Source organism: Wolffia australiana, chromosome 7, assembly GCF_029677425.1.
Source record: "Wolffia australiana isolate 7733 chromosome 7, ASM2967742v1".
NCBI lineage: Eukaryota > Viridiplantae > Streptophyta > Magnoliopsida > Alismatales > Araceae > Wolffia > Wolffia australiana.
Genome location: NC_135841.1, coordinates 11,636,756 through 11,645,558, shown reverse-complemented (window position 1 = coordinate 11,645,558; position 8,803 = coordinate 11,636,756). Strand labels below are relative to the sequence as shown.

The following is an 8,803-nucleotide window of genomic DNA, read 5'->3' as shown; positions in this document are numbered from 1 at the left end:
TCATTTAAACCCCTGAAATATTCATAAATAATCATGACTGGACCTTCCCCTTGCCCTCCTTTCTTTGGCCCAACATGCCTCTCATAGTGGGCTTAGTGGAGCTTCCTTAGTGGGCCTTTAGACTAGAGCCATTTGTCTTGCTTTGGGCCTTCTTTCTTGGCCCAGGGTTGTGGCTGAGCCTGCTCCTCTAGTCCAAATAGCTTCCTCTTCATTTAATTATCCCCTTTATTCATGAAAGTTTCACCTAATTCCTGCATCTTCCACATAAACTAAGAAGAGAGTGAGATTCATTCCACAACTCATTGAGTTAAGTGGGGTTAGTCCCACAAATGATAATAATTAACTCCAAATTAGAAAAATGTGATTTTGTTTCATGATGTTTCACAACTTAACATAAATGTTGATAATATATCCAGATAAAGATAAAGAAGTACATAAATTAGCTGAAATTGCACATATATATTACTATCATTTTGGATTTATCAAATACCCCCCAACTTAGATCATTGCTAGTCCCTTAGCAATGCCCTTTGATTTTCTTTGGACTTCCCTTCTCGCCTTTACACTAAGAAGGTATCTGCATGAAGCGTTAAGTTTATCAATCACATATCTAGATGAGCATTTTCCTTCAACAATCTAGGTCAAAACCTTTGTAGGAATACATGAACTTTTTTCTCATGGTCTGAACAGAACTGGTGGTCATAATAGGGCAGCTTACTTTTCTCTAGGCTCAACACCATAAAAAAAAGATTTCCTCACTTCACACATTGAACTGGGCCTCACCCCTCTTGGTTCACTCGCTCACAAGAGAAAGGGCTACCTAAGTGGTGATGTCCCTAAAAGCTTCATCAGACCTGAAATAGAGAGTATGCACTCTTCGCCTCTTATTATGAGCACAAGGTAACAAGGCGTGTTAAGAAATGGCTTCCTATCTACTCTAAGCTTCAAGAGAGATGAGAAGAAAGGTTTAAGGAGAATGGGCAAAGTCTGAGTTAAGAAAGTCAAAGTAAGATTACTTATATAGCCTACTCCCAAGATTCAAGAAGAAATGTGGAAGGTAGAAGAAGGTAAAGATGATCCTCATAAGTTATTCTTCTAGGTAGAGAATGCATTCATTATGGAATGATAGGCAGTTCATAGGAAACAAATAAGAAGAAGAAGAAGAAACAAGCCCCATAGTAATTTTTCCTTTCTTTTTTCATAATATTGTAAAATGTATTCTTCATAGTAATTTTTCTGTATTTCCTGTTTTTTTTTTTTTTTTTGGGGCGGCAAATAGAAGAAGAGAATAAGAAAGGATGTATGAACTACCGTAATCAAATAATTTTTCTTGAATGAATGTCAATCACAGATTTCATGCAATCACTCTACCCTCGAAGAGGATTTTTTTTTTTTTTAACTTTGAGGATCAGAAAGAGGAAATAGATTGAGAAGATGTAGAGTGAATATCAATGGAAAAGATTTAAAATCAGATGACAAATATCAATATGATATTGTTTTTAAAGATAAGAGAGATAGAACGACTTGGGAGTAAGGCATTTCATAAGCAAGGAGGTGGGGTCGTATATAGGTACGGTGAGGTAAAGGTGGTAAAGGGTCAGTAAGCATAGATGGATGAAGATGGCAAATGAAGAATTGTGGGATGAAGATTTTATAAGAGGTATGAAATGGAGGGGTAATGTGCTCAAGACTTGAAGAAGTGCATCTCACTATCCAGCATATGATTAGGCTGATAGGTAGTCATTCACATAGATAGGTTCGGTTAAATCAAAATATGGGTGTAGTGGGGATGTCACACTTTCACTCAACACTCAAATCCTTATCTATGGGGTATACACCTTTTGATTTTCAGATCTGTCCTTCACCCTACCATGTACTCTCGCCATTTGGGGATAAGATCATGTACTACCTAGAAATCAACATTGATGCCCCTATAATATGATCATGATGCGCTCAGTGAGCCTAGCTTCCCCACATTTTCTTCTAGGGTAAAAAGATAAAAGGGGCTGTCCAAAGTTTGGTTATGGCATGATGTTGAATTCAAGAATCTTTTATACCCCCCATCTTATTTTAAAAAAAACATTGAGACATCATAGAAAATATAAAACTTTTAAGGCGGATTGAATCTCCCCCCACATAGTAGTTGCATAGTCCTCAATGCATTGGAAAATATAAAAAGGAGTTTAGAGGACGCAAACAGTGGGTTGAGCGCTTTCATGTAGGTTCCTTCACGTCCATTTCATGTATTGGTGGTAGGCATTTTCTGAAACCAAAGAAAAGAAAAGAAAAGAAAACAAAAACAAAGAAACAAAAGAAAATAATAAAGGTAAAAAATAGAAATAAAAGCTTTAATGCAGCTCTATGGATGTTACTAACCTGCAGGTTTTTCCAATATCATACTAAGGGGTTGATGAGGAGCATCATCATGTAAGTAAGGCTTCAGCCTTTGCCCATTCACTGTGAATTGTTTATGGGTTCTAGGATCCGAAATTAAAATGGCCCCATTTTCATATGATTCTACTACCAAATAAGGTCCATTCCATCTACTTTTTAGCTTACCAGGAAAGAGTTTTAATCTTGAATTGTAAAGCCATACCTTTTGATCTTTGACAAAGGTCCTTCTTCTGATGTTTTTGTCGTGGAAGGCCTTCATCTTGGCTTTGTATATCTTGGAGTTTTCATAAGCCTCATTCCTAATTTCTTCAAGTTCTTGGAGCTGGAGCAACCTGCATTTTCCTGCTTCATCTAAAGAAAGATTTAGCTTTTTAATTGCCCATGAAGCTTTATGTTCCTACTCCAATGGTAGATGACATGGTTTTCCAAATATCAACCTGAAGGGGGACATTCCTAAGGGTGTTTTATAGGCTGTTCTATAGGCCCATAATGCTTCATTTAGTTTGTATGGACAATCTTTCCCATTGGGCTTCACAATTTTTTGAAGGATTTTCTTAATTTCTCTGTTACATAATTCAACCTGCCCATTAGCTTGCGGGTGATATGGGGTAGTTACTCTATGTTGTACACCATATTTTTTCAAAAGCTGTCTAAAATTAAAGTTTACAAAATGTGACCCCCCATCACTAATTATAGCCCTAGGACATCCATATCTGCAAAAGATGTAAGTGACAACTTTACTGATATTGGTCCTAGTGGCTATGGCTTCTACCCACTTTGAGACATAGTCTACAGCCATTCAAATATACTCATATCCATTCGAATTAGGAAATGGTCCCATGAAATCAATGCCCCATAAATCGAAGATTTCTACTTCTAAAATGGGTTTTAGAGGCATATGATTTTTTCTATCAATATTTATAGATGCTTGACATGCTAAACATTTTAAATAAAAATCATGTGCATCTTTAAATAAAGTTGGCCAATAAAACCCACTTTCCATTACCTTATGGGCTGTTACCTTAGCTGAATAGTGACCTCCTCCTGGGTTGGAATGGCAGAATTTAAGGATGCTGTTCTGTTCTTCTTCGGGTACGCATCTTCTAAGAATTTGATCAGCTCCTTGATGGAATAGCTCTGGTTCTTCCCAAAAATAATCTCGCATGTCCTTGAAGAACTTCTTTCTCTCATTGTAGCTCCATCCTGAAGGGACTCTTCCTGTCACCAAAAAATTCACAATGTTTGCAAACCATGGAACATTTCCTGTTTGGATAGCCAGAATTTGCTCATCCGGAAATGCTTCATGGATAAGTGAGGAGTCATTTACTTTGATCCTAGAAAGATGATCAGCAACATAATTTTCACAGCCCTTTTTATCTTGAATTTCTATGTCAAATTCCTGTAATAATAAAATCCATCTGATAAGCCTAGGTTTAGCTTCCTTTTTAGATAAAAGATATTTTAATGCCGCATGATCAGTGTAGACTATTATTTTACTACAAAGCAAATAAGGTCGAAATTTTTCTAAAGCAAAAATTACAGCTAGCAGTTCTTTTTCTGTGGTAGAGTAATTGAGTTGTGCATCAATTAAAGTTCTGCTAGCATAATATATGGCCACAGGTTTTTTCTCTTTCCTCTGACCTAAGACTGCCCCTACAACAAAATCCGAGGCATCACACATGATTTCAAATGGCAAGCTCCAATCTGGAGCTTGCAAAATAGGTGCATGTGTGAGAGCCTTCTTCAGCTCTTCAAAAGCAGAAATAGCACTTTTATCCAAAGTGATTTCATTAGTTTTACTAGAAAGGAAATTAGTAAGAGGTTTGGAAATTTTAGCAAAGTTTTGAATGAACCTCCTATAGAAACCTGCATGGCCGAGGAACCCTCTAAGGGCTTTTAGATTTGTGGGGAGTGGAAGGCCCTGGATGACTTCTATTTTGGCCTTGTCCACTTCCAGTCCATGATTGCTGACCTTGTGCCCCAATACCACTCCCTCCTGTACCATAAAATGAAATTTTTCCCAACTTAGCACAAGGTTACTTTCAATGCATCTTTGAAGAACTTTAGTAAGATTTAGAAGGCAATTTTCAAAAGAATCTCCAAATACAGAAAAATCATCCATAAAAATTTCTAAACAATCACCTACTAAATCAGAGAATAAAGAGTTCATGCATCTTTGGAAGGTGGCTGGAGCATTACATAGGCCAAAAGGCATGCGCCTGAAGGCATATGTACCTACAGGGCTAGTAAAAGTTGTTTTCTCTTGATCATCAGGATGAATGTTAACTTGATTATATCCTGAATAACCATCAAGAAAACAAAAGAAATTCTGTCCTGATAGTTTTTCTAAAATTTGATCAATGAAAGGAAGGGGATAATGGTCTTTCTTTGTAGCCTTATTTAATTTTCTATAGTCAATACATACCCTCCATCCAGTTATCAGCCTCTTTTGGATTTCTTCTCCCTTTTCATTGATCTCTACTGTTACTCCAGATTTCTTTGGCACCATGTGAACAGGGCTGACCCATTCACTATTAGAAATGGCACAAATAATACCTGCATCTAGCCATTTTAATATTTTATTCTCTAATACTTCCCTCATATGTGGGTTCAGCCTACGTTGGTGCTCCCTAGAAGGTTTAGAATCTTCTTCTAAAAATATTCTGTGTTCATAAATTGATGAAGGGATTCCTCTAATATCTTCAAATGTCCATCCTAATGCTCCTTTATGCTCTCTTAATACCTTAAGCAAATCATTTTCTTGTGAAGGAGTAAGGGACGAGGAAATAATCACAGGTAAGGAATTTCTAGAATCTAAAAATGCATATTTTAAAGATGATGGGAGAGGTTTAAGCTCTAAGTTCAAATCTAGGGAGAGTGTAGGAGGCTCAGGTTCTACTCTTTCCTCGTTGGCATCATCTACTCTCAATAAAAACCCTCGAATAGCATCAACATCATCCTCCTCTTCATCACAAAATTTTAACTCTTTGTTACTCCCTTTAGGACATTTCATCATCTTGGAAATGTCTAATTTAACTCTTTCCTCTCCAACCTTAAATTCAACAGTCCCTTTTTCCCAATCCATGATTGTTCTAGCTGTCACCAAGAAGGGTCTTCCTAGAATGATAGGCGCTACACTTAGATCTCCCTTTACCTTTACCTCAGTTACAATAAAATCGACGGGGATCTCACAATTTTCAACGTTTATCATCACATCAGATAACCTACCCTCTGGTTGTCTAATTGTTCCATCAGCTAGCAATAGATCCATGCAGATTTCCTCTAATTCCCCAAAACCGTATTCCTCATATAAAACTTTTGGAATAATACTAATACTAGCTCCTGTATCTAATAATACTCTAGTAAAAATCTTTCCTCCAATTTCACATGTAATAAAAGGAGCTCCTAGATCTTTCTTTTTAATGGGAACAGAGTTTAAGATACTAGAGGCATTTTCAGAAAGCTTAACTATCTCCTTGGTTTTCCTCGATGTGCATGAATCCTTTAAATATTTCTTTAAAGAAGGTGCACATTTAATCATAGCCTCTACGGCTATTGACATAGTGGCTTGCGTGAAATTCTCGAGGCGCCTATACACATAATCAGGAGAAGACTTAAGGGTTTTAAGGCCGAAGGATAAGGAATGGGAGGGTGTAGGTTGAAGGTATGGGTTCCACACTAGGTGATGGAGCCTCTCCTTCTCTTAGGTTATTTTCCTCCAATTTTGTTTTTTCCTTGCCTCGGTGAGGATCTTGAAGTTCCTTGCCATTTCTCAATTTTGAAATGGCTTGAATTTCTTCAAGATCTTCCTCATTGTCATGATATAGGGTTTCATCTTGTAAATGACATAAATTTTTGGGATTAATGGAAGGTTGAGTTGGAAATCGACCTGAGTGGGAGTTGGATTCAACTCCCTTACCTCCATGGCCAGCTGTTCTTTGCTTCAAGCTCTCCAATAGCTGTCTGGTCTGCTCTTGCGCATCCATCATCATTTTTGTCTGTGTTTCCATCATGGCTTGCATGCGCATCTCCATTTCTTCCCGTAGCCTTCGATTCTGTTGCTCTATCATGTGAGAGATTACAGGTGTTAGAGTGGACAAATCTTGTACCTGGTTTTGTGGAGCTGCTTGATAAGACTGCTGTGGTGGGGTCTGGAATTGGACTCGTTGCTGGAAAGGGGCCTTGGTTCCTTGGGAGTAGATTCCTTGGTTGTTGTAGATGGTCCTCTTTGGTCCTCCCCAAGGCTGTTGGTTGTGGTTCAACAAATGGACCTCCTCCTCTCCAAGTTGGCATGCTCCATCCTCATGATCTCTGCTTGAACATATAGAACAAATCTGTGCTTTCACAAGGGGTGAGTTAGGGAGAAAAGCATTCTTTAGAGTGGAAGTCAATTCTTCAAGTTTCTTGTTGGTTTCTCTTATCCCTGCATGAAGATCAGCTTCCTTTGAAGTTACTTGCAGCACTCCTCGTTTTGGGTTGGCATTTCTTCCATTTTGACTTGCTCCTATTTCCTGTAGGTCAGTTTCAGCCACCCTTTCCAAAAGATCAAAGACTTCATCCTCATAAGCCATATAGAACGAGCCACCAGCTATTTGATTCACTTTACTTTTAAAAATATCAGGAAGTGATTCATAAAAAATTTCAGCTAGCTGACATTTTTCTATTCCATGGTGAGGGCATTTTCGGATTAATTCATTGAACCTTTCCCATGATTCACTAAATGCTTCATGATCATGGGGATAAAATTTCTGAATTTCTTTTCTATAAAAATTAGTTTTGGAAAGGGGATAATATTTATGTAGAAATTTATTCTGCATTTCTTCCCATGAGTTAAATGTTATGCCTAAATTTCTATACCATGCGAAAGCCTTATCTTTCAAAGTAAGCGGAAAATATTTCATTTTTAAAGCTTCAGTAGTTAAACCAGGAATATTTTGAGAGGAACATCGAATATGAAAATCATCAAGAAATTCTAAGGGGTTTTGAGAAGAATGACCAGTAAATTCAGGGAGAGAGTTCAGTAGGGCATTGTCATACCTAAACATAACCCCCTCACCTACATTGATGTTGATGCCGGTTTGCCGTAGACTTCTTGATGGAGTAGATCTATCCAGCATCGTCCTTCTCGTCCCTTGTGGTGGCTGACCATCTTCTGCCATATCGACTTCTTCTTTATCTTGAGCTGTAAGTGTTGCTAGAAGAGCAGGATATTGAGTGTTTAGATCTTCCTCAACACTAGTCCCAGCCTTAGACCTTGTTAAGACCATCAATCTCCAAAAAAGTAGTTAGAAGTACCGTTTGTTGAGGGTTAGCTGCCCTCAACTTTGGCAAAAGAGGAAAAAATACAAATTCACTAAAAACAATCACCGTGCTCCCCGGCAACGGTGCCAGTTGATAATTCAGATTTTGGGGTAATTAGTGATGAGTTAACTTCATTAATTAGTGTCGTTGGTTTATCCGAATTAAAACAACAAAAATTTATAATAACCTTACTAGCGTAGGGAGAGTAAGGGTCGATCCACAGGGAGCAAGGGTTTTTTTCTTAGGAATTTGTGCTTTAGTTATGTATTTTTTAATAATTTTAGAGGTAGGTTTACTACATATGAAGATAAATAACTAATGAAATAAAAATATATAACAAAGAAAAATAAAATATTATTATAATATTATAATAATATTAATAGGCAGAAAATAATTTTTTTGTATTTTTTAGGAGTATTTGAAAGCTAAAACAAAATAGAAAATGAAACAGTTTGGCGCTCTGGACTTAGTAAAAATTTGGCTAAGTCCGGATGCCAAATGGGGAAGGTGCCTTGGTGGAGGAGAGAGAAAAAAATTGGACTGTACTAAAATCACTCTAGAATGAGTTCTAGAACGAATTTTAGAGCGTGGTTGGATGCACTGGAACCGTCTGGATATTGGCTAGCTGATCCAAGACTAACCAAAAGACAAAAGACGAAAAAAAAAGAATGAAAAAGGAGAAATAAGAAGGTAACCTCTTTGTCACACCCGCTAAGGTCCAAGGGACTTCTTCTTCTCCTTTCCACCAGCTTCTTCAGCCCTGGATGCTTCCTGCTCAGCCTGGCACTCACTGAGGTGAATGGATCTATGACTCAATTGCACTTAGGCCACCAAACATTACTTTGGATTGAATCACAAGATGAATTTTGCAATAGGGTGAAGGGGTTTATATAGGGAGAGAGAGCAAAGGAGAGCCATTGGATTTTTAATACAATGGATGGCCAGATCTTCTTTTCAGGGTCATGATCCATGCCCATTATGGTCCTCCAATCAGCATTGATACCTTTGAAATACCCCCTGGACGTTCAAGGCTTCTTTCCTTAATTAGCATTAAAGGTGCTATCTTTAAGTCTCCACCCTTGGATGTTTTGTGGATTGAATGGCTGGA

At 37.7% G+C, this 8,803-nt stretch overlaps 1 pseudogene; it reads left to right on the top strand.

Moving 5' to 3' along the window:
• The first annotated feature begins 7,056 nt into the window (after positions 1–7,056).
• Positions 7,057–7,150, top strand: LOC144706240 (small nucleolar RNA R71; annotated as a pseudogene).
• Positions 7,151–8,803: the final 1,653 nt, after the last annotated feature.